Source organism: Clinocottus analis, unplaced genomic scaffold (assembly GCF_023055335.1).
Source record: "Clinocottus analis isolate CAN_PGR_092001 unplaced genomic scaffold, fCliAna1.0.p SCAF_4, whole genome shotgun sequence".
In the NCBI taxonomy this organism is placed as follows: domain Eukaryota; kingdom Metazoa; phylum Chordata; class Actinopteri; order Perciformes; family Cottidae; genus Clinocottus; species Clinocottus analis.
The window spans coordinates 3,200,968-3,223,560 of NW_027176153.1; the positions used below are offsets into that span (position 1 = coordinate 3,200,968).

Consider the following 22,593-nt stretch of genomic DNA (forward strand, 5'->3'; position numbering starts at 1 on the left):
TAATCATACGTTATTATTAATAATAATAATAAGTCGTCATGTGATAAATGACAGAATTCGCCTGCAGGGGATTTTCATGATTACTGTCCTCACATCAGATGGACACGCCGCGCGCACGGTGCGTTCACGGTCTCTCATTTCCTGACTCTGCACAGAGAGAGAGAGAGAGAGAGAGAGAGAGAGAGAGAGAGAGAGAGAGAGAGAGAGAGAGAGAGAGAGAGAGAGAGAGAGAGAGAGAGAGAGGAGATACGGGGACACGGGGAGAGAGAGAGATACAGAGAGCAGGAGGAGGAGGAGGAGGAGGAGGAGGAGGAGGAGGAGGCTCCTGATACCAAGACACGGAAAAGCCGGGGAGGGAAAGAGAGAGAGAGAGAAAGGGGCTGGTGGAGGAAGAAGAGCGGGGAGAACAAGGGGGAATAACACTTAAAGAAAGCATCCAGAGGAGAGGAAGGACAGTAGAGAGAGAGAGAGAGCTTTGGACAACCTCCCCCCTCTCTCTCTCCTCCTCCTCCTCCTCCTCCTCCCTTCCTTTCTTTCTCTCAGGCTGTCACAGCAGACTGGACCTCCGAAGGACCGAGACCGCGTCCAGGAGCCCAGAGCCCATGGGGTAACAGGTATGTCTGACTTCCTCTTTCGGCGCTGAACCCCCTCCTCCCCCTCCCCCTCTCTCTCCCCCCCTCTCTTCCGCCTCCCCCCTCTCGCTTTAATAAGGTCTGAGGAGGGTTTTCTCCCCCCGGTGAGGCGGCAGCGAGGTCCGCGCTCTTCACGTATCATGTATCAACAATTAGTTTTTTTCCGCCTCGCGGAGCCATCGCTGTCTGCACGCTGACAGGTTGGTGCGCGCACGCGCGCCGGGGGGGTGAAGGGGGGGGCTACAATGCAACTCCGCGCGCGGCTGTTGTAGTCCGTTGTGTGCGTGTGTGTGTGTCCGTGTGTGTGTGTGTGTATCCGCGCGTGTGTATGTGGCTACTGTACGCACAGGCCTGTCTGTCTGTTTTTATTTTGTATTTTTTTTTTTTATTCCGTTGGCATTTCGTGCTCGCGGTGATTCTGACAGCGAGACGCGCGCGCGAGGGAGCGCGCGACAGTCTGAAAAGTCCGCCTACCTGTTCCAGACGTGACAGCCAGCTGTCTGCCCGCTTGTTGCTATTCCTCTTCATGCCGTTTCTTTTGGAGAAGCTGTCAGTCGCCGATGTGTGTGTGTGCGTGTGCGTGTGTGCGTGTGTGTGTGTGTGCACGCATTACGGAGCCGATGATTAAAAAAAGCAGTTTCACAATGAGAGGCGGAAAGATAATCTACTTTCTAATGTGTGTTTAATATTGTAAAGGCTGTGAAACGGACTCCACGGAACTACTTCTTTATTGTATCAGCGCGCAGGAAGGAAATACAATACAATATATATATATATATATATATATATATATATATATATATATATATATATATATATATATATATATATATATATATATATATATGTATGTATGTGTGTGTGTGACGCCCTGCAGACTGTGTACTTAACGCGTGTGTGATGAGCCGCTTGCAGACACGCGCGCGCGTGTTTCGTCCCCAGCTGATCCGAGTTTGATGAAACCAGCGGTGAAATGTGCAAAGTTTTGTCTCCTATACGGTGACAGCGTTGGTGTGTGTGTGTGTGTGTGTGTGTGTGTGTGTGTGTGTGTGTGTGTGTGTGTGTGTGTGTGTGTGTGTGTGTCGTGCCACACGCAGCGCAGGGTGATGCTCGTGCAGCCGTCTGGAGGGGATTCAAAATGAAAGCGCTCGGAGCTGCTGGGAGACAAGAGGGCTTAAACCCTCCTCCTGCTCTTCCTCTTCCTCCTGCTGTTCCTCCTCTTCCTCCTCCCCTCGATTAACCTCCACACAAAAAAGGGGGATTTCTCCAGCTGGAAATTTCTGCTGCGTCAACACCCAACCCCATAGAGGAGGAGGAGGAGGAGGAGGAGGAGGAGGAGGAGGAGGAGGAAGAGGAGGAGGAGGAGGATGTTGTTTGCAGATGAGTGTTTTCAGGTATTTATTTATTCCCCCTTTTAATCATTCAGTTCATCATCTGATGTGAGAGTTTAAAAGTGTAGCGTCAAGTGTTGTACCCCACGCAGACTCTCTCTCTCTCTCTCTCTCTCTCTCTCTCTCTCTCTCTCTCTCTCTCTCTCTCACACACACACACACACACACACACACACACACACACACGGCCCTGCCTCCTGTCTGCCCCTCTCAAAGCGGTCAGTTCCGTCTTCCTCCATTTTCTGCTGCTTGAGAGAGAAAGAGAGGGGGGGGGGCTCACCTCCACTGACAGAGATCTTCATCATCCTCTACCTCATCATCATCCCTTGACACTAGAGGTGTGTGTGTGTGTGTGTGTGTGTGTGTGGGTGGGGGGATCCTGCAAACTTTTCTGGTCCCGTGGCAGCTTGTTGTCAGAAAAGTGTTCTGAGTTCAGTTTGAGGAACTTCCCAGCGCTGCAGCCAGTTAGCCCCCAGTGCTGCAACCAGTTAGCCCCCAGCGCTGCAGCCAGTTAGCCCCCAGTGCTGCAGCCAGTTAGCCCCCAGTGCTGCAACCAGTTAGCCCCCAGCGCTGCAGCCAGTTAGCCCCCAGTGCTGCAACCAGTTAGCCCCCAGTGCTGCAGCCAGTTAGCCCCCAGCGCTGCAGCCAGTTAGCTCCCAGTGCTGCAGCCAGTTAGCCCCCAGCGCTGCAGCCAGTTAGCCCCCAGTGCTGCAGCCAGTTAGCCCCCAGCGCTGCAGCCAGTTAGCCCCCAGCGCTGCAGCCAGTTAGCCCCCAGCGCTGCAGCCAGTTAGCCCCCAGTGCTGCAGCCAGTTAGCCCCCAGTGCTGCAGCCAGTTAGCCCCCAGTGCTGCAGCCAGTTAGCTCCCAGCAGGGTCCTCTGGTCTGACGGCGGCTCACTGGGTCGAGTGATTTTCTGCCAAACTGTCTCCGGCCTCTCTGGACTCGTCTGCTTGTTTAGTCCTTCACTACCACAGCTACGATCTGGCTTGATATGATACACCTTTTTTTTTTTTTATTCACTCACGGCGCCTTGTGTGTGTGTGTGTGTGTGTGTGTGTGTGTTAGCGTGCACGTGTGCATGTGCACGTCCATCTGTGCACACTTTGTACAGCAGACTGCTTTCTTTTTTTTAACGCTGACAATCCTCAAAGTATAAAGGCGTAGCCACACCTCGACACACATCCTGGCCTGGACTATCTCCCAGAATGCTTTGTGTGTGTGTGGGTGGGTTTGCCCCCACCCTCCACCACCCTCTCACACACACACACACACACACATACACACACACACGCCACCAGGCTGCACCATTGAGGTTGCCCTCCCCCCCTGAGGTAGAGCTGTGTAGTAAAGAGCAATGGATGTCAATTCTGTGCATATATGTGTTTTTCAGTGTGTGTGTGTGTGTGTGTGTGTGTGTGTGTGTGTGTGTGTGCCTGCACCTTCTCCATCTGTGTGTTCCACGGGGGGAAAATGTAATACAGACCAGAAGACAGCAGCTACGAGGAGGAGTGGAGGAGGCGTGTAGGCGAGATCGGCCCGAAAGATGGAAAAAAAGCTCTAGCTGCTGGTGACGCTCGTGGGTTTGCGTTCGTCTCCGCGTTGCAGCTCATGAATGGAGCGGTTTTAAAATTTCATTTAAAGTTGATTTTAAAAAAGTAAGTTAAATGTATTGTTTTGTTTCTTCGAAGCTGCGCTCGGCGTTGGAGTTTTGTTACGCCGAATATTCCTGAGTTTGAAGGTTTGTTGCGAAGAAATGAGGAAGAGGAGGATGAGGGGAACCGAGAGATTGAGACCAGGATGCAATGAGACTGAGACCAGGACGCAATGAGACTGAGACCCGGACGCAATGAGACTGAGACCAGGACGCAATGAGACTGAGACCAGGACGCAATGAGACTGAGACCCGGACGCAATGAGACTGAGACCAGGACGCAATGAGACTGAGACCAGGACGCAATGAGACTGAGACCAGGACGCAATGAGACTGAGACCAGGATGCAATGAGACTGAGACCCGGACGCAATGAGACTGAGACCAGGATGCAATGAGACCGAGACCAGGATGCAATGAGACAGAGACCAGGATGCAATGAGACAGAGACCAGGACGCAATGAGACTGAGACCAGGACGCAATGAGACAAAGACCAGGACGCAATGAGACAAAGACCAGGAGGCAATGAGACACAGACCAGGATGCAATGAGACAGAGACCAGGATGCAATGAGACAGAGACCAGGATGCAATGAGACAGAGACCAGGACGCAATGAGACAAAGACCAGGACGCAATGAGACCGAGACCAGGATTCAATGAGACAGAGACCAGGATTCAATGAGACAGAGACCAGGACGCAATGAGACTGAGACCAGGACGCCATGAGACTGAGACCAGGATGCAATGAGACTGAGACCAGGATGCAATGAGACTGAGACCAGGATGCAATGAGACTGAGACCAGGATGCAATGAGACACAGACCAGGATGCAATGAGACTGAGACCAGGATGCAATGAGACTGAGACCAGGATGCAATGAGACAAAGACCAGGATGCAATGAGACTGAGACCAGGATGCAATGAGACTGAGACCAGGATGCAATGAGACTGAGACCAGGATGCAATGAGACCGAGACCAGCATGCAATGAGACCGAGACCAGGATGCAATGAGACTGAGACCAGGATGCAATGAGGACCTCCTCTATGTCCATGCGTGTGTTCTTGGGAGCGCGTCACATGAGCAGCGTCTCCGTGAGAGGTGGGTTCCACGCGTGGGAACGTGTTCCTCCTCTTTCTGCGATGAGCAACGGATCGGACTCGTCGCTCCGGCGTCTTCAGAGAGACGTCCTCGCGGTGGCAGAGTTCTTCCGTTCGTCGCGTTTGGCGCCTGCTGGTATGTAGGTGGTGCTCAGTCCTCCCGTGCAGGCCGAACTGTGTGGGGGGCAGTATCAGGACCCCCTCCCACACACACACACACACACACACACACAATCGTACGTATACGTTCCCGATACCAAGTAGAGAAAAGAGGGCAAGCTCTCCGTACTGACTCATGTGTTCCTGTCAGGAGCCTTGTACTCCATTCACCCCCCCACCCCCCCCCCCCCCCACACACACACACACACACACACATCACTCACTTGTTAATGGGAACACCTGTTTGGCTAACAGGCTGCTAAAGTGAGCGTTTACTCTCGGTGTGCACATCTCATGCCTCCGTCTCTCCGGAGCTCTCTTGACAACTCTTGTCTGAATATTGTCGTATACTCACGTCTGGGTCCGTCGTCGAGGCGCACATTAACACCCCACCACCACCACCACCACACACACACACCTCCCCCCCTCATCCCCACCCCTACGTAGCCAAACCAGCTCCATCCCCCATCCACTAATAACTCCCAAGGCTTTTTAGCTTAACTGCCTCTATAGCTCATTGTGCGGCGCTGAATACAGGTGTTCCTAATCCCCGTGGGGTTACACGGATGCTGTGGGGGATGTGTGTGTGTGTGTGTGTGTGTGTGTGTAACAGCTGTCTTTCCTATCCACCTATCTGGTGTGCCCCCCCCCTCCCCTCCCCTTTACACCCACACACACGGCAGAGATAACAGGTGAGTTTAAGCCATACCCCTCAAACCACACACAGTCGTCTCCACCACCCCACTTGTCTTTTCACATAGTTGTTAATATTTCATAGGTCCGTGTGTGTGTGTGTGTGTGTGTGTGCATGTGTGTGTGTGTGTGTGTGTGCATACACCTGCACAATAGGATGTCAGTGAGCGCAATGAGCTCTCTTGTTCTTTCCTTTTGTTCTTTTGTCCCTGAATTTTTAAATTGAAAGGTAATTCGTCGATTTGGCGCTTTTCTTTTTTTTTTGAAGGGGGGGGGGGGGGGGTTATAATCTACGACGAGCGAGAATTTCAAAAGCGAAATCACAATTTGTTTTGTCGCTAAAAATACATGCAAAAGGGAGGGGTTGTGCGCGGCGACGTCAGCGCATCTTTCTTTCCGAGGAGTTGTTGTTGATATTGAGAAACAGCTTTTTATTTGGATCACACATCCCAGAGGAAACAGATGAGGGATTTCATGTATTTTGTGTGTGTGTGTGTGTTGTCATCGGGGGAGTGTTTCTCTTTTCACCGGGCAACGCGTCGAAGCAAAAGTCAGAATTAGGGTCTCGTGTCCCGCTCCGGGTTTTCCGTGAACTCCTAACTGTTGGGTTTTCATTCGCGGTACGATCTCCCACGATCTTTGACGCTTTGTCGAAACAAATGCGAGGCGACGGCAGGTTGTGCGTCTCCGCTCCGTCCGCCTGCCGCTAATGAAAGAACAAAGGGAGGGAGATGTAGATTGCATCTATTGTCTTTTATCTCCGGCGTCCCGATCTCTGCGGAGGTCGCTCGTGACGCGATGTGTACACATGTCACATTCGACAATTTTCACAATTTTTCCTTCAGCGGTTGTGAGAGAACATTCTTTCAGAGAGAGGTCTCATCGATCCGCGGCATCTTTTTTTTTTTTTTAATCATCTCCTCTCCGGTAATGAGCTCACGTGGGACGCGGTTCGCGGCCCCGCGACTAACGATCGTTTTCGCCGTTGATTCGTCTGTCGATCGCTTTTCACCGATTCACCGAGAGACGGATGTTCAGTTGTTACCGCCGGAGAGGAAGAGAAGAAACCAGGAAATGTGTTCGCTTTTAAGAGCTTTTAGGACTCGTTTTTACCCCCCGAATAGTTGCCGATTGACCTGGTGATTATTTTAGGGGTCAATCGATCATTTCTTTGGTCCATTAAATGTCAGAAAATTAAAGATGGCGACCTCGAACGTCCTCTTTTGTCAGAAGGATGTTGCGTTTACTTCACACATTCAGGTTTAAGAAGCTGGAATCTGAGGTCGACCGGTTAGTCGTTCGGTCCGCAAAGATGTCCGACATTTTTTGAACAAATTTCGTATTTCCCGACGTCCACGAGCAAAAAGAGACGGAAAAATATTCACATTGCTAGTCAAGGAAACCTTTTTATATCAGGTACCAAGGCACAAATCAAGAAAAAAAACACGTTAGGTATCAAATTAAACATGAAAGATCAGGGCTAGAAGAATGTCTAATCCCCATGTACGACCTGTAAACTCAACTCAAACAGTTCATAGGATTACAGGCGAGGGCTTTAAGGGCTACAACGCTTTTTTTTAAAGTTACTCAAATCGATTTATCGATTATCAGATCGACTACGTGATTCATCGTCGCAGCTCGAGACGGATTACGTTCAGAAGGATTCACGTTCTTCAATTTAACCTTTTGGAAACCGTGCGTGAAAATCCTCCCGCACCCATTTTAGGTCCCAGCATGCCCCATTTAAACAATCTTTTGGCATAAAATAATTTTGCCATTTTTTGATACCGAAAGACTTTTTTTTTTGACTGAAACTCCTTCCTAACAGGACAAGACTTTGTTTTATTGTGATTTTTGTTGCAGATTATGATTCTTTAGGTCCTAATCTTTCCATAAAGGTGTCTTATTGACGCTCCAGGAGGCATTTTTGGGGAATCTGGCTCATATCATGCTGGATGTTCATAGTTACGTTAAAAATATCTTTTAAAATTGATTTTCTTTTGCAGATATACATTTTTTTCTCAAGACTTTGCTGAACAAATACATACAAGTATTACAACTAATTTGGGGTTCCTGCAACGACTTAGGTTCCACAGTTTTCAACAGTTGAACACTCGCGGCGTCCCGTTGAGGACGGCGGGCGACCTCGCCGTCGCACTCGGCATGAGCGCCGCCATCTTTAGACACGATCACGTCGGCCATTAAGGAACTTTGAAGGTTTGGAGTCCGGGCTCGTGTGTCTCAGCACGCGGTTGTTAGTTTGTTATTTTCTCCGGCGAGAGAAGTCTTTCATACTCACGGTTTGAGCATTTGATGAGAAATTGAGCGGCTTTGAGCAAAAACATCTTTTAGAAACCGGCCGACCGGCCTCGGGGGCTGCGGCTGCCGAGAGATTTCCATATCAAAGCTCAGGTGAGAGAGGAGATGGAACGGTGGAGAAGGAGGGAGGAAGATGACGAGGAGGAGGAAGAGGAGAAGGAGGAGGAGGAGGAGGAAGAGGAGGAGGAGGAGGATGAGGAGGAGGAGGGTGATGAAACAGACATCCACTCCAAAAGAGTTCCAGCCCTTGTTATCCTGCCGCTTTTTTCTTCTTCTTCTATTTTTCTGTGGTGTGCGACACAGTTTAGTCTGTGTGTGTCTGTGTGTGTGTGTGTCTGTGTGTGTGTGTGTCTGTCTCAATATAAACTCCTGCGCTGAGAAAACACACAGAGGGAATCTGGAAGAGACTCAAACACCACCAACACCTTCCTCTGCTCGAAGAATACCACACGAACGACTGCTGCTGACCGCGCCGAGTGTGTGTGTGTGTGTGTGTGTGTGTGTGTGTGTGACCTGTGAGCCTCTGCCAATGTTTGGGTCCCCGTTTAATATTAACACAGCAGAGGGAGAACAGTCGGGAACGTCTCCGGTAATGAGACGTTTCTGGAGTTTATACGAACATTTGAGATTTTAGGGAAAAGTTTAATATTTAATTGGAGTTCTGGAAAAAAAACCTGGTGAATTTTTTTTTATAACAAATTCAATACCTACGAAGAGTTGGCGTAAAGTTAAAATTAGGAGATTGTAATTTATTTGAAGTTTTGGTCAGTGCAAAAATGTCCATTTGCTCCTCATTAAACGTTTCATTCGCTCTTTTCTTGGTCCGTCTCCTTGGCGGCGTGCGGTTTTGTCGTCTGGTGAACGTGTGGTTATCTTCATGTCCGCACAATGTTTCAGTCCCTTGACTCTTCACGGACGACAGCGGCTCCGTGAAGTCGCCGAAAGGTTAAAAACGCCATGAAAGTTGCTCGTGAGAAATGCTCTTCGGGATGCAAAACGCTTGAAATATCCCACAATGCAGTGCGGTACACCGTTCAGAGCGGATCTGTATCGTCACTAATGATTCGACTTAAGTAGAAGTGTGAGAGATTACACTTTGCAGTTTATATATATATATATATATATATATATATATATATATATATATATATATATATATATATATATAATGATTCTCACAAATCGCTCGGTCACATGACGGTTCGGCGCGGGTTACCATGGTTGCAGTTCAGTGTCGAGTGTGTGCGTCCGTCTGTGTGTGTGTGTCGTGTGCTTCATAGTTAGTGAAATGTTCTCGACTGTCCTCTGAATGGAGAGAAAGGAAAAAAAGGAAAAGAAAAAAGTTATTACTGAAGCATAAAAACCATAATTTTCTTTTCCCTGGAATATATTTCTCTTCTTTAGCTTATAAGTATCCGACCTGACCCCATGGAGTTGATGGCGACTCTCTAATTAATGGATAGAGTTTGTCGCTTTCAAACGCGCGCGTGCACACGCTCTCCTGTGTGTGTGTGTGTGTGTGTGTGTGTGTGAGCAACATTACCCCGCTCTGTAGAGTTGTGTAATCCAGCCGTGGACCGGGCTAGAGTGCTAAAGTGCTGCTAACAAGGCCTGTTTAACATTCTCTCCCCTGCTCAACATACAATTATTCCACTCCGCTGCCATTAACATGTACAGTGGGCCGGGCTTTTAATTGGCCTGATATGACTAATGCCAGATCAACTTGGATTTGCTAATTAGTTTTTGTGTGTGTGTGTGTGTGTGTGTGTGTTGCTTTTTTAAAAAGTGCCATCAGGACATGAAATATTCATTGATGTGAGGTGGAGCGAGCGCTGTGGGCGGCATTAGTGGGATCTTTAGTGGGAGAGGCCGGCTGCTGCCGCGACGTGCCGGGAGAGGAGATCGAACCCACGGTTGGCCTGTTGTGGTCGCTTATTCATACTTTGGGTGAGGTGTTAGCTCTGCTTTTTTTTTTTTTTTCTTCTTCTTCTTCATAATTTTAGACGCCCACACACATTCGTCCAGCGCGCAGACACACACTTACACAAAAACACACACCACCTCCATTCTCAGCCTCACAGGGCTTCTTCTTCTTCTTCTTCTTCTTCTTCTTCTTCTTCTTCTTCTTCACCCTGTCCCCCCCAGCTGCACCTCCCTTGCTTTTTCCTCCACCTCCTCCTCCTCCTCTTCCTCCTTCCTTTTCCCTCCCACTCGTTAATCTCCCACCTCTCCTCCTCCTCTGCTGTAAGTGGGCCAGGTGCCTCCTGTGGCCTCCCCTACTCCATTTCTCATTTTTACCCTTCCTCTACTCCCTTTTCTCATTTCTACCCTCTCCCTGTTCGCTTTCTCATTTTTATCCTTCCCCCTGACCCTCGCTCGCATTATTACACATCCTCTTAACGGGGCGAAGTCAAACATTTTCCTGAACAAAAATGTCTGTTAAGCCACGAAGGAGGCGAGACGGCGACTGATACAAAGAGTTACAAGATGTTACAGGATGATACACACAGTTACAAGATGTTACAAAGAGTTACAAGATGATACAAACAGTTACAAGATGTTACAAGATGATACAAGATGATACAAAGAGTTAAAAGATGATACAAAGAGTTACAAGATGATACAAAGAGTTACAAACTGTTACAAGATGTTAGAAACAGTTACAAACAGTTACAAGATGATACAAACAGTTATAAGATGTTACAAGATGATGCAAACAGGTACAAACTGTTACAAGATGTTACAAACTGTTACAAGCTATTAGAAACAGTTACAAACAGTTACAAGATGATACAAAGAGTTACAAGATGTTACAAAGAGTTACAAGATGTTACAAAGAGTTACAAGATGATACAAACAGTTACAAACTGTTACAAAGTGTGACAAACAGTTACAAGATGATACAAACTGTTACAAGCTATTAGAAACAGTTACAAACAGTTACAAGATGTTACAAACATTATAAGCTGTTACAAACTGGATGTGTGAGGCAACATTGCCCCAAAGAAGAAAAAGCAACGTGACTGAGCCACCGAAACCTGCAAAAGTTTCCTTAAGTTATGAGCAAAGTATCGCTGACTGAACCAAACAAAAGAACAAAAGGTAAAATGGATTTCCAGCGGCGTGAATCTCGCCGGCCTTCAGCCGGGTGTTGGTCTCGGTGGAAGCCGGTGAAACAGCCCGCTGACGCGTGGTGGAGTGATGCATCCGCACGATGCGGAACAATACCGGCGAAAAATAATGTAATTTTTGCAGATATCCCACAAAATGAGTTTGTCCACACAGCCGTGAGCGAGCGTGTGACCTCAACTCAAGCAGTAGCCCTGAGGCCTGAACACAGGCCCAGTCCGGACTCTGCGTTCGGCGTCTTGAGGACGTTGTCACAGCACACGCGCTGCACGCCGGCGGCGCTTCGGGAGCGCGACGATGGGTTTGAGGCCGCTTAAAAAAAGAAAGGAGAAAAAAAAGATACGGCAATTTAAACGAGTTTCCACAACCACAACGAAACGTTTTAACCGATGCGACAAAAGGAGTCCAGAATGAAGCCCAATTGTTTCCACGAAATCAGTTTGGACTGAAACTTTAATCTTCACCTTTCTTTCTTTGAACCACGTCAGGGCCGCGTCTGGCTCTCGGGTTGGAAGGCGGCGGCTCAAAAGAGAAGTTTTGATCATTTTTGACTGGCGAAGGCTTCTGTGACCTTTCTAAACCGGCGATGAAAGCCGGACCCTTTAAGAGCGCTTCCCTTTAGCGACGAGCCCATCCACATGTGAACAGAAGTGAGTAGGTTCACATCCCCTTTTCAGTGGCGAGGGGCAAACTCCCCCCAATGGCCCTCCACCAATGTGGCACACACACACACACACACACACACACACAAACAACACAGAGGTGTTATTGTTGCCGTGAATGCGATGTGCTTTCCCCCCTCGTCTCTTCCTCTTTTCACTCTCTGTCATTGTCTCTCTTCCTTTTGTCTCTGCTTGGCTCTCTCTCTCTCTTTCTCCCCCCTCTCTCCTGTCTTCACCCCCCCACCTCCCCCTGGTTGTTGTGGTGTGTGCGCTGGCGTGTCACGCGGGGTTGTTGGCGGCTGATTGGAGGCGGTTGGCTGCTTTTGGACGGACACCTGATACCGGCGCTGCCTCACGATGTGGGAATGTGTGACTTCTTGTTTTTTTTTTTTTTTTTAAATTGGTGGGTGTTGTCCTTCGCGACGGTGAGCGGGATCATGGGAGTTTACACAGTGGACCTATTGTCTCTCTCTCTCTCCGTCGCTCTCTCTTTGTGTCTCTTACTGTATGTCTGGCCGCGGCACTCAGCGTGAATTTGAAGTTCTTTCCGTCAAGGAAGGGAGGAGGGGTGGGACAAACAAACAAACAAACAAACAAACAAAAGAAGAAGCAATAGTCCCGAAAGCCTGCGAGCCATCGCAGCTTGTTCATGTGAGTCAACAGGTGACAGTCAAACGTCAAACCGCATCCGAGTAAACACGCTCCGAGTGAAAAGACAGACGGGTGGAGGGAGGGCGGGGGAGGGCGGGGGTGGCGAGGGGGTCCAGGTGAGGCGCTTTGTCGGCTCGCTCTTCGTCAATCATGGCGGGCCCTCCGGCCGCCGAGCCGCAGTCCTGAATGTCGACGAGTCGCCGGTTTTCAGGCAATTTACACTCAAACGAAACAAACTTCACTTGAGAACCGCCGCCAGCACCTGGGGGGGGGTCCAGTGTCTCGCTCAAGGAGACGAGGAACCGTCTACCTCGCGGTTAACAGGACGACGTCTCGTCTCCGTGAGCCACAGCCGGCCCCCAAACAAACAAACAAACAAACAAACAAACAGAGGAAGAACAAAGAACTTCTGCCTCTTCTTCGCTGCCTCGCTGCTCGAGTTCAGAGCGTGGAGAGGGATCCGCTGACCCTCCGGCATCGAACGCCCGCGTGGTGGACGGACAGGCGTCCTCCAATCGGTCTCCACGCCCGCCGCCCTTTCTGTCGTCTCGTGTCTTCTCAACTCTACTTTCCTCCCATTGTTTTATTTGCCTCCATCTCTCCGCTTCTCTTCCTCGCATCCCCCCGTCTCCCTCCCTCTTTTCTTACCCTTCACTGTCTCTTTTCTGACTCCAAAAAAAAAACCGCTCCTCTCTCTATATTTAGATGCTCCTCTCCTCTCCCCTTGATTTCTCTCCCTTTATCTCACCTCCTCTCTTTTTTCTTCTTCTTTCCCTTCCCGCCGTTGAAGGACAGATTCGCAAAGGCGCTCCGAGATTCATCAGCGTCGTACGGTTGCTGCTTCTTCTTCTTCTTCTTCTTCTTTTTTTGATCAGCTTGATGAGTGACAACGCGGCCTCGGGCTATTTTACACAACTGTGTTGTTTTTTTTCCTCCTCTCTCTGCCATAAACACCTCTCTATCTATATGTAAATCACCCGCGGCGCTGGGTGGTTGTACGGGAGGGAGGGGGGGGGGGGGGGCGGCGGTAAGTTATAAGTGAAACGTTGCACGTCGAGGGCTAAAGTTAATGCGGTTAAATGATGTGTTTTTCCGTGTTTGTGCGCGCTCTGGAGTGTTTGTGAATTAGATTAGCCGGGAGTGAAGTCTCTCTTAATATTTGCTCAGGAGGGGAGGGCGGTGGGGGTGTCGGGAGAGGGGGTGAGGTTGGAGGGTGTGCCTGTTGTCCTCGTGAGTACACACTTAAGCCGCGGCTTTTTTCCGCTCCCCTCTTTGCATGAGCTCATTGTAAGCCGCGGCCCAGTGCGGATTTGAGAGAGAGATGCCTCTTGTTTGCCGTCTGACAGAGCGACAGTCACACCAAGTTACTTACACACACACACACACACACACACACACTCACACACACGCTCTCTCTCTCTCTCTCTGGACACCCGCCTCGGCACCAGATAGCAACTGGCCACCAGCAGCAGTGAGTCACCATCATTCAGTCGCTCCTCTTGCACATTCAGAAACCACACATTTTAACAAACAACAATTAGCTTTTTGGGGCCGCAGACGTTTCGCGTTTCAGATTTTCTGGAGGGTTTTTTTTTTGTCACGTTTTTTTTTGTTTCATGCCCCCTCACCTGACCCCCGCCCCTCCCTCCCTGTTCTGGGTCTGAGGCCCTTGGAGCCGGTGGCTGCAGTCACTGTTTTTTTAACAGCTCGGGGATCCGGGCGCCTGTGAGGTACAGTCACGGACGGTCGTGTCTCGCTGAGTCGTGAGCGTTGTTGGTTGCCGGGACAGGTTTTGTGGTAGAAGGTGCAGTCTGAGGGGTTTGGTGGCGTCTACACTGTACGTTACAAGTGGACGTAGCCGTCCTGACGCCACCTACTGGTTTGTGGGTGTTTTGAAGCCTCCAGTTCGACGAATTCACCGCCGCCATCTTGTTTTGGTTTGCAATGCGTATCACAGTAAGCCCCGCCCCTAAAGCGTCCCCTGCTTTATGGTCTGTTTCACTATAAATGACCATAAATGAATAATTTACTAAATCATGTTTACAATGTTTACTGAGGGAATACATCAAGGGAAAAGTTATTTATATAGACTTCTATACAACCAGGGTCAGGAGAGAGAATGCAGCTTTAACACATGAAGCATAGACTTCTATACGACCAGAGGAGTCGCCCCCTGGTGGTCAGGAGAGAGACGTTTTATGACACTTGCGCATGTTGCCGTCGGTCCTGACTGAAACTTCTTCTTCGTGCCAACTGTGTAGGAGAGCGTGAAAACAAGAATGATATAATAGATCCCGATAAATGCTACACACTGTTCCTTTAAGGCCTATGAAAGGGTCTGGACACCCACGTACACACACACACACACACACACACACACACACACACACACACACACACATATACTCTCTCTCTTTCTAAGTGGTTCATTGGCAGAGAGACAGAGATCAGGGGGGCCGCTAAACATGAGTTTTAAACAGCTTTGTAGTCTTATATTGTCATCATCGTTACTTATGCCACAAATCCATTTGGTCCTTTTTTTAAACAGAACTGAGCTTTTACAAATGACCAAAAAATTGAAATGAAACTGGAGTAGAAAACGCAAAAGACTGACAGGGAAAGTTTTTTGTGTTAGAAGTCGACTCCTCTGGTTGTATAGAAGTCTATACTTCATGTGTTGAAGCTGCATTCTCTCTCCTGACCACCAGGGGGCGACTCCTCTGGTTGTATAGAAGTATATACTTCATGTGTTAAAGCTGCATTCTCTCTCCTGACCACTCCTCTGGTTGTATAGAAGTATATGCTTCATGTGTTAAAGCTGCATTCTCTCTCCTGACCACTTCTCTGGTTGTATAGAAGTCTATACTTCATGTGTTGAAGCTGCATTCTCTCTCCTGACCACCAGGGGGCGACTCCTCTGGTTGTATAGAAGTATATACTTCATGTGTTAAAGCTGCATTCTCTCTCCTGACCACTCCTCTGGTTGTATAGAAGTATATGCTTCATGTGTTAAAGCTGCATTCTCTCTCCTGACCACTTCTCTGGTTGTATAGAAGTCCATGCAAAATCTATTGGATGTTCACAGTGAACAAGTCGGAGCCCAGTACGATCCAAACCACTCGGGTTTATTACCTAATTTGACTCTTCATTAATTTCAATCTTCTATATTTATTATTTGAGTGTGATTTTTTTTTAGATTTACACCCCAAAATGTGTTTTTTGAGTCCGCCGTGACCTTCGTCCATCAAATTCTACACGGTCCAATCCTTAACGGGAGGTGGACATTTTGTACAAAACATGATGCATCTGTGAGCAGAAAAAAACACCACAAAATTCCCAGAAGTCACGCACTAATCTCGCTATTAGACAATGTCACACCTTAGAAACTCCACTTTTCGTGAATTCCCCAGTGACATCAGCGGATGAGTCTCTATGCGATCCACCGGCAGCACCGCCACCATCACCCGTTACCGCCAATCTCCTCCCATCTGCAAAAAAAAAACAAAAACCCTAGCACGGACACTTCCTGTAGGTGATTTCACTTCCCCGCGCCGCACAGAAACGTTCCGCAAAGAAGAAGTCTTTTTTCTTCTTCTTCCCTGCCATAAAATGCGTATTTAATCCTGAGTAATTTATGGGAAAGTCCCGTTATGTGACGCCGGTTTGGTTCCGAGGTGATTAACGATAAGTTGTGAAGATAAAAAGTACAACTCTGTGACTTATAATCCTCTTGGGGGATAATACAATTATCAATCAACACACATGCACATATATACATACTTATATATACACCCTGACCACATCTTCTTGTTGCACACTACTTGTGCTGTTTGTACACTACACTTCAGGATGATAGTTTGACATTTGATTGACAGCTTCTGACGCTCGGCCCCGCCTCTGTTTGCATAGGTGGCCCATCCCGGCTCCCCTCCACGTTAACGACCACACATCTCAAACAAAAGACTCACTGTCTGGCTATCTGTTCCCGTGCCTCCACCTCTCCACCAGCCCCACACACACACACACTCTCCACCAGCCCCACACACACACTCTCCACCTCCCTTTTCTCTTCTCCCATCCTTTCCTCCTCTTGTTCCACTCCTTTATTTCCGGCTCTCTCCCTCCCGTATAGCACCTCTTTCGCCTTCGCTTTCTTACAGTCCTCCTCGTCCTCCACCCCCCCCCCCCCCTCCACCTTCCTCCCTCTTTTCGTCTTGGGTTCTCCGACAGTGGTAATGAGATGTTTCATTATTTGCATTTCACAGCTTTTAATAGAGAGAGAATTTAGGCTAAGCCCCGGGTCGTCAGTCAGGGAGTTACCATGGGAGACATAGCAGGCTTAGGGGCCTAGAGAGAAAGATAGCCCAGAAACCACACACACACACACACGCACACACGCACACACACGAACATGAACATGTGTGTAAAGGAGGAAGACACATGAGGAAAAAGACAAGCAGAGACATCGGTAGATGTGTTGATACGACACTCTTTATATGTAAAATATAGTGGCAAACTGTTCAGCAAAGTATTCTAGCATTTAGGGCAGCCGATAAGGCCCTGCATCTTGTTTTCTCTATTTAAGGACACCCACTAGTGCAGAGCATCTTGTTTTCTCTATTAAAGGAAACCCATTAGTGCAGAGCATCTTGTTTTCTCCCTTTAAGGGAAACCACTAGTGCAAGGCATCTTGTTTTCTCTGTTGAAGGAAACCCATTGGTGCGAAGCATCTAGTTTGTTCTATATAATGAAATACATTAGTGCAAAGCATCTCATTTTTTCCATTTACGGGAAACCGCCAGTGCATTGCATCTCGTTTTCTGTATTTAAAGGCACACATTAGTACCCATAATGCATATAGTGAATCTGAATGTTTTCTCTACTTGAAGTTCATTCAAGAGGCTGTTCATTATGTTTTTTTCCGCTGGAAAGGTACCCTCAAGGGCACTTTATTGTGTTTTATGAATGGTGGGGGCATCCAAAAACAAACTTCACCCTGTTTTCCCTCCTGGAAAGACGCCCACTAACGCTGTGCGGGTCATTGGAGGAACTGGAGGCGAAGTGGACACTCGGGCTAAAGGGCATCTCCGTCTACGTCTTAGAGTCACACCTGTCTTCTCTTGTCACTCAGGGATGATCCCAGTCATCCTCGCTCTGCCTGGATTTCCATCAGATCACTATAGGCTCAACACCTGTGTGGCTGAAGGTGAGCGGACCAGGTGTCAGAAGGCTCGGAGCCACCGAATTGCACAAATTAAGTGTCATAAGCCGGACGGGAGGCTTATAGGGGCCCGATCTTTTGGCCGGTACGCCGAATGTGAAGGTTTTTGAAAAAGAAGCCCGATGAGCAGCGTGGAGGTCTTCAGGTGCGCACCGTGGACGCGGAGGTTCCAGGTATTGTTTACAGGTGGTGCGTGGAAGAGGGGTGTAGAAGGGGTGGGGGGGGGGGGCAGAGGATGAAGGGAGCAACGCTAAGTCTCCCTAAGCCTCCTGGATCCTCTTTGGTCCCACTCCACATGACATGGCTATACGTCTTGGAGTCAATCTCTTCCTCCACCTTGACTCCCTGGACGCCGGCCAAAGACAACAAGAGAGCGGACGGAGAGAGAGAGAGAGAGAGAGAGAGAGAGAGAGAGGTGGAGGTGGAGACGCAAAGATGTGGCGTGACCGGAGCCGGTGGAGGGAGAAGATAGAAGGAGGTGGACAGATGGAGGTTGAGGGATAAATGGAGGCAGGGACACTGAAGACATGGAAACACGTGCGGCGAGGCACAGGGGAGAGGAAATCAAAAACACGAACGGTTCCTTAATTCCAAAAGAAAACTGAAGACAAAAGAGGCGAAAAAAGAGACATTCGCAGGTAATAGCTTTGATGCGTTTGTTTTTTCTTCTTTTTTTCTAATTGCAGCTTCCATGCCTGTCGGTGTCTGGCTGCGTGTGTGTGTGTGTGTGTGTGCGTGTGTGTTATTTTTGTCCGTGCCTGCCTTGTTGATGGGCTGCCACCCCGGCTTGTCCCGGAAGGCTGCCAGCTCCGTCGGATTGGGGATTAACCCCGGGATAATGGCCTTGATGCCCAGTTGAGTGGAAGCAAAGCTGTTTAAAAAATATTGGCTGCCTGAGTCACTCTCTCCCTCTCTTCCTGTCTCCCCCCCTCTTCCGCCTCGCCGTCTCTCGATTAAAATCTGTCAAATTTTTGCACGTCGTTCTCCGGCCTCACTTTTCCCTCCTCTTGTTTTTCGCTGGCGCTCCCGCGTGTCCCGTGTCCACGGAGAACTTTCACACCCGGAACATTTATCACACATTCAGGATTATATCGTGGTTGAAAAAAAAAAAGTCAAACACAACTTTCCCTTTTTCTTTTAGTAGCAGAACCAGCAGATATTTCTCTGGGAAGTCCAGTAATGGCTGCGCTTGATCATCCTGTCGTGCGTACGAAGAACAGTGCCTCCATTGTCCGGCCGAATATCATTTTAATTCAACTTATGCACGCTGTCATTTCCACCCGCAGTATTTTCTCTTATTATATGGGAAAATGTCCACTTGCAAGCAAACCGATTTCTTTCCCCCCGCACCTTTTTAATTTTTCATAAATATTAGCATACGTTGGAGATCTTCTTAATCTTTTTCTCCGGTCTAACATCGTTTATTTCGCCGTGTTTTGAAAGCTTTATGAGATACATAATTCATTGGGTGCGGACTCCGACAACCTGTTGGCCTTTCTTTTTTTTCTTCATAGAACCGGCCGGCTGTGACGTGGTAGCGCTCTGGTTTACACAGTGTTGACGTTCACTATCTACTAGCTATGTTAGCCCTCTGCACAACGCCCCTACTGGCTAATGGCTATGTTAGCCCTCTGCGCAACGCCCCTACTGGCTAATGGCTACGTTAGCCCTCTGCACAACGCCCCTACTGGCTAATGGCTACGTTAGCCCTCTGCACAACGCCCCTACTGGCTAATGGCTACGTTAGCCCTCTGCACAACGCCCCTACTGGCTAATGGCTACGTTAGCCCTCTGCACAACGCCCCTACTGGCTAATGGCTATGTTAGCCCTCTGCACAACGCCCCTACTGGCTAATGGCTGTTAGCCCTCTGCACAATGCCCTTACTGGCTAATGGCTATGTTAGCCCTCTGCACAACGCCCTTACTGGCTAATGGCTATGTTAGCCCTCTGCACAACGCCCCTACTGGCTGGCTAATGGCTATGTTAGCCCTCTGCACAACGCCCCTACTGGCTAATGGCTACGTTAGCCCTCTGCACTACGCAGACCCTGAATTTCGATTAGTTGACCAATAAAGTATCTATCTATCTATCTATCTATCTATCTATCTATCTATCTGTTGCCGTAGTCGCTAACATGTCGCTCTTTTTTTTTTCACTGTGTCCTTCCTGCTGCCGAGCAGAGACAGTAGTGAAAGTAGAGATGTGGAAAGAAGAGACTTGGAAGACAATATGAAGCGATAATGAGATTCTATTGCAGCACCGCGCGGTCAGCTGACAAAACCTTATACTACGATTTTGATTTGAACAAACAAAACACATTTTGACTGCCTATTTGAAGCCCTGAGCTTCAAGTGTTCAGCTCGAGGGACCCATCAATCACAGTAAGCCCCGCCCCCAAAGCGTCCCCTGCTTTATGGTCCGTTTGACTCTAACAGACCATCATTTACAAATGAACATCATGCTGTATAGAAGAAGACTTGAAACTAGAGATTGAGACATAAACTCATGTTTACAATGTTTACTGAGGGAATACATCAAGAGAGAAGTAGAGTCACTTATATAGACTTCTATACAACCAGAGGAGTCGCCCCCTGGTGGTCATGAGAGAGAATGCAGCTTCAACACATGAAGCATAGACTTCTATACAACCAGAGGAGTCACCCCCTGGTGGCCAGGAGAGAGAATGCAGCTTCAACACATAAAGCATAGACTTCTATACAACCAGAGGAGTCGCCCCCTGGTGGCCAGGAGAGAGAATGCAGCTTCAACACATGAAGCATAGACTTCTATACAACCAGAGGAGTCGCGCCCTGGTGGTCAGGAGAGAGAATGCAGCTTCAACACATGAAGCATATACTTCTATACAACCAGAGGAGTCGCCCCCTGGTGGTCAGGAGAGAGAATGCAGCTGCAACACATGAAGCATAGACTTCTATACAACCAGAGGAGTCGCCCCCTGGTGGTCAGGAGAGAGAATGCAGCTTTAACACATGAAGCATAGACTTCTATACAACCAGAGGAGTCGCCCCCTGGTGGCCAGGAGAGAGAATGCAGCTTCAACACATGAAGCATATACTTCTATACAACCAGAGGAGTCGCCCCCTGGTGGTCAGTCCAGCTTTAAAGCAGTTCAGCATTGGCTTCTCTTTTCAGAAAGAAGTTGTCACCCAGTTGCGGTCCATAAAACCCCAAAATTTGCTGAAAAAAGCTAAAACATCAATAAAGCTGAGATGATCTGTGGTTTGCTACTACAGATCTATTACTAAATCGACTGCTTACACATCGCTCTGAGATATTTAAACTAATTTTCTTTTAGTGCAGAAATGCAAAGACAAAAATAATAAATACATTTCCCCAAAAGAATGCACACATGCTTTGGATTTTTTTTTTTTACGTCAGCAGAAACAAGTTAATTTTGCACGTCAAACGTTTCATTTTTTCCCCTCCTCCTTATTTATTAATGTGCTGTATATTTAATTATTTAACCGCCTAGCACAAGGGTCCCTCAGAGCTGGAGTTTGACATGCTCGTCCAACCAAAGTCGTTTTTTATCAAATAATGAGCAGAACTGTTACGTCCGCTGAGCAGAGGGCCACAATTTAAATGTACAGTGATTAGCTTACGGTGGCAATTTTGCAAGAAGCAGCACACCGGCCACGAAATTATAATTTGCCCTGACCAACTGGAAATCCCTTAATTTAAAAATAAATATAACTGAGGGTGCGCGCTCGCATGTGTGTGTGTCTGTGTGTGTGTGTGTGAAACCTGCAGCTGCAGTTCAAACCTTCTGCCTGCAAGAATGTTAATGAAGGAAAGTGTGCTTTCAAGTGAGTTTTCATTTGCCAAAACGATATTGTGTCATCACATATTCGCCCCGGCGTTGCAGCATCTTCGTCCGGTGTGATTTCGAAAGCCGTCCAGGTTAAATAAAAATAAAAAACAACAACCTGTGAATAGCAAAGTACCGCTCATCCGTTGATCCAGAAGGACCTTATGGTCCCGTCTGTCGCGGTCAAGAAGGCGGAGAAGTGGCTCGGAGGGACAAGCATGCATTCAGAGAAAGAAAACACACGAGGAAGAGGAGGAGGAGGAGGAGAAGGAGGAAGCCCCATTCTCTCACTCCATCATCACACGTCTCATCTCTTTAGTCGTCTGGCCGCGGCCTAAAGTGACTTTGCTTTGACGTGACCGGGACAAACCGGCTGCGACGCCATGACGGCTCCGCTAAGCGTGTGACTAGCGTGTGTTTACAGGGTCCCCCGTGTGTGTGCTTGTGTGTATTTAAGGGGCAGGCGCTGCATGTGTGTGTGTGTGTGTGTGTTTTACGAGGACTCTTAATCGTGTGTGTGTGTGTGTGAGCGAAGGAGGGAAGCGTGTTAAGGAGGACCGTCACTTTTGATTTGCCCTCAGAAGGGTGACGGGGACTCGGAGCCCTGGTGGCACGCTTTACTGAAACAATCATCTCTGACCACAAACAAGCGCTCCGACTGTCAGGACGCCCGCTGATGACTTCTTCCTTGCTTCTTTTTTTTTTTTCATGGTGAAATTTCATTGAGGGATGAAAAGTGTTTTTCTTCTTCTTCTTCTTCTTCTTCTTCTTCTTCTTCTTCTCTTTTTTTCCGTGACACCCTGAAAGCAAGCTTTAGTTTCTGTAGCCTTGGTGAGACGACTGCAGCAATGCTTTGGATGAGACACAGAAATCTCTCTCTCTCTTTCTCTCTCTCTCTCTCTCTCTCCTTTTTTGTTTGACAGGTTCATTTTATCTTGCTTTCCAATCTTGTGTGTCAAGTGTATATATTTGGAGGGAGAAAAAAGGGAAAGTGCGGTGTGAATCAAGGCTGTGTGCTCACGCGGTTGTCGGGAGACAGTTTTTTGGTGGTGTTGACGGTCGCGGCTCAGGGGGGAAGATGGAGGCGCTCTCTGGAGGAAATGAAAAAAGCCAGAAATCAGATTTAGAATCGGCTTTATTGGCCAAGTATGTGTG

At 48.3% G+C, this 22,593-nt stretch overlaps 1 protein-coding gene across 2 annotated transcripts in view; it reads left to right on the plus strand.

The window, feature by feature from the left end:
• Positions 1 to 232: 232 nt before the first annotated feature.
• The window catches only part of zbtb46 (zinc finger and BTB domain containing 46), a 66,336-nt gene continuing 43,975 nt past the window's right edge, over positions 233 to 22,593 (plus strand). The window contains exon 1 of one of the 2 annotated variants that reach the window (XM_068598018.1): positions 233 to 614. The gene's annotated coding sequence lies outside the window, so the exon portion shown is untranslated. Of the gene's footprint in view, positions 615 to 18,081; positions 18,246 to 22,593 lie in introns of those variants that run through there. The other variant, XM_068598019.1, reaches the window with a different exon arrangement.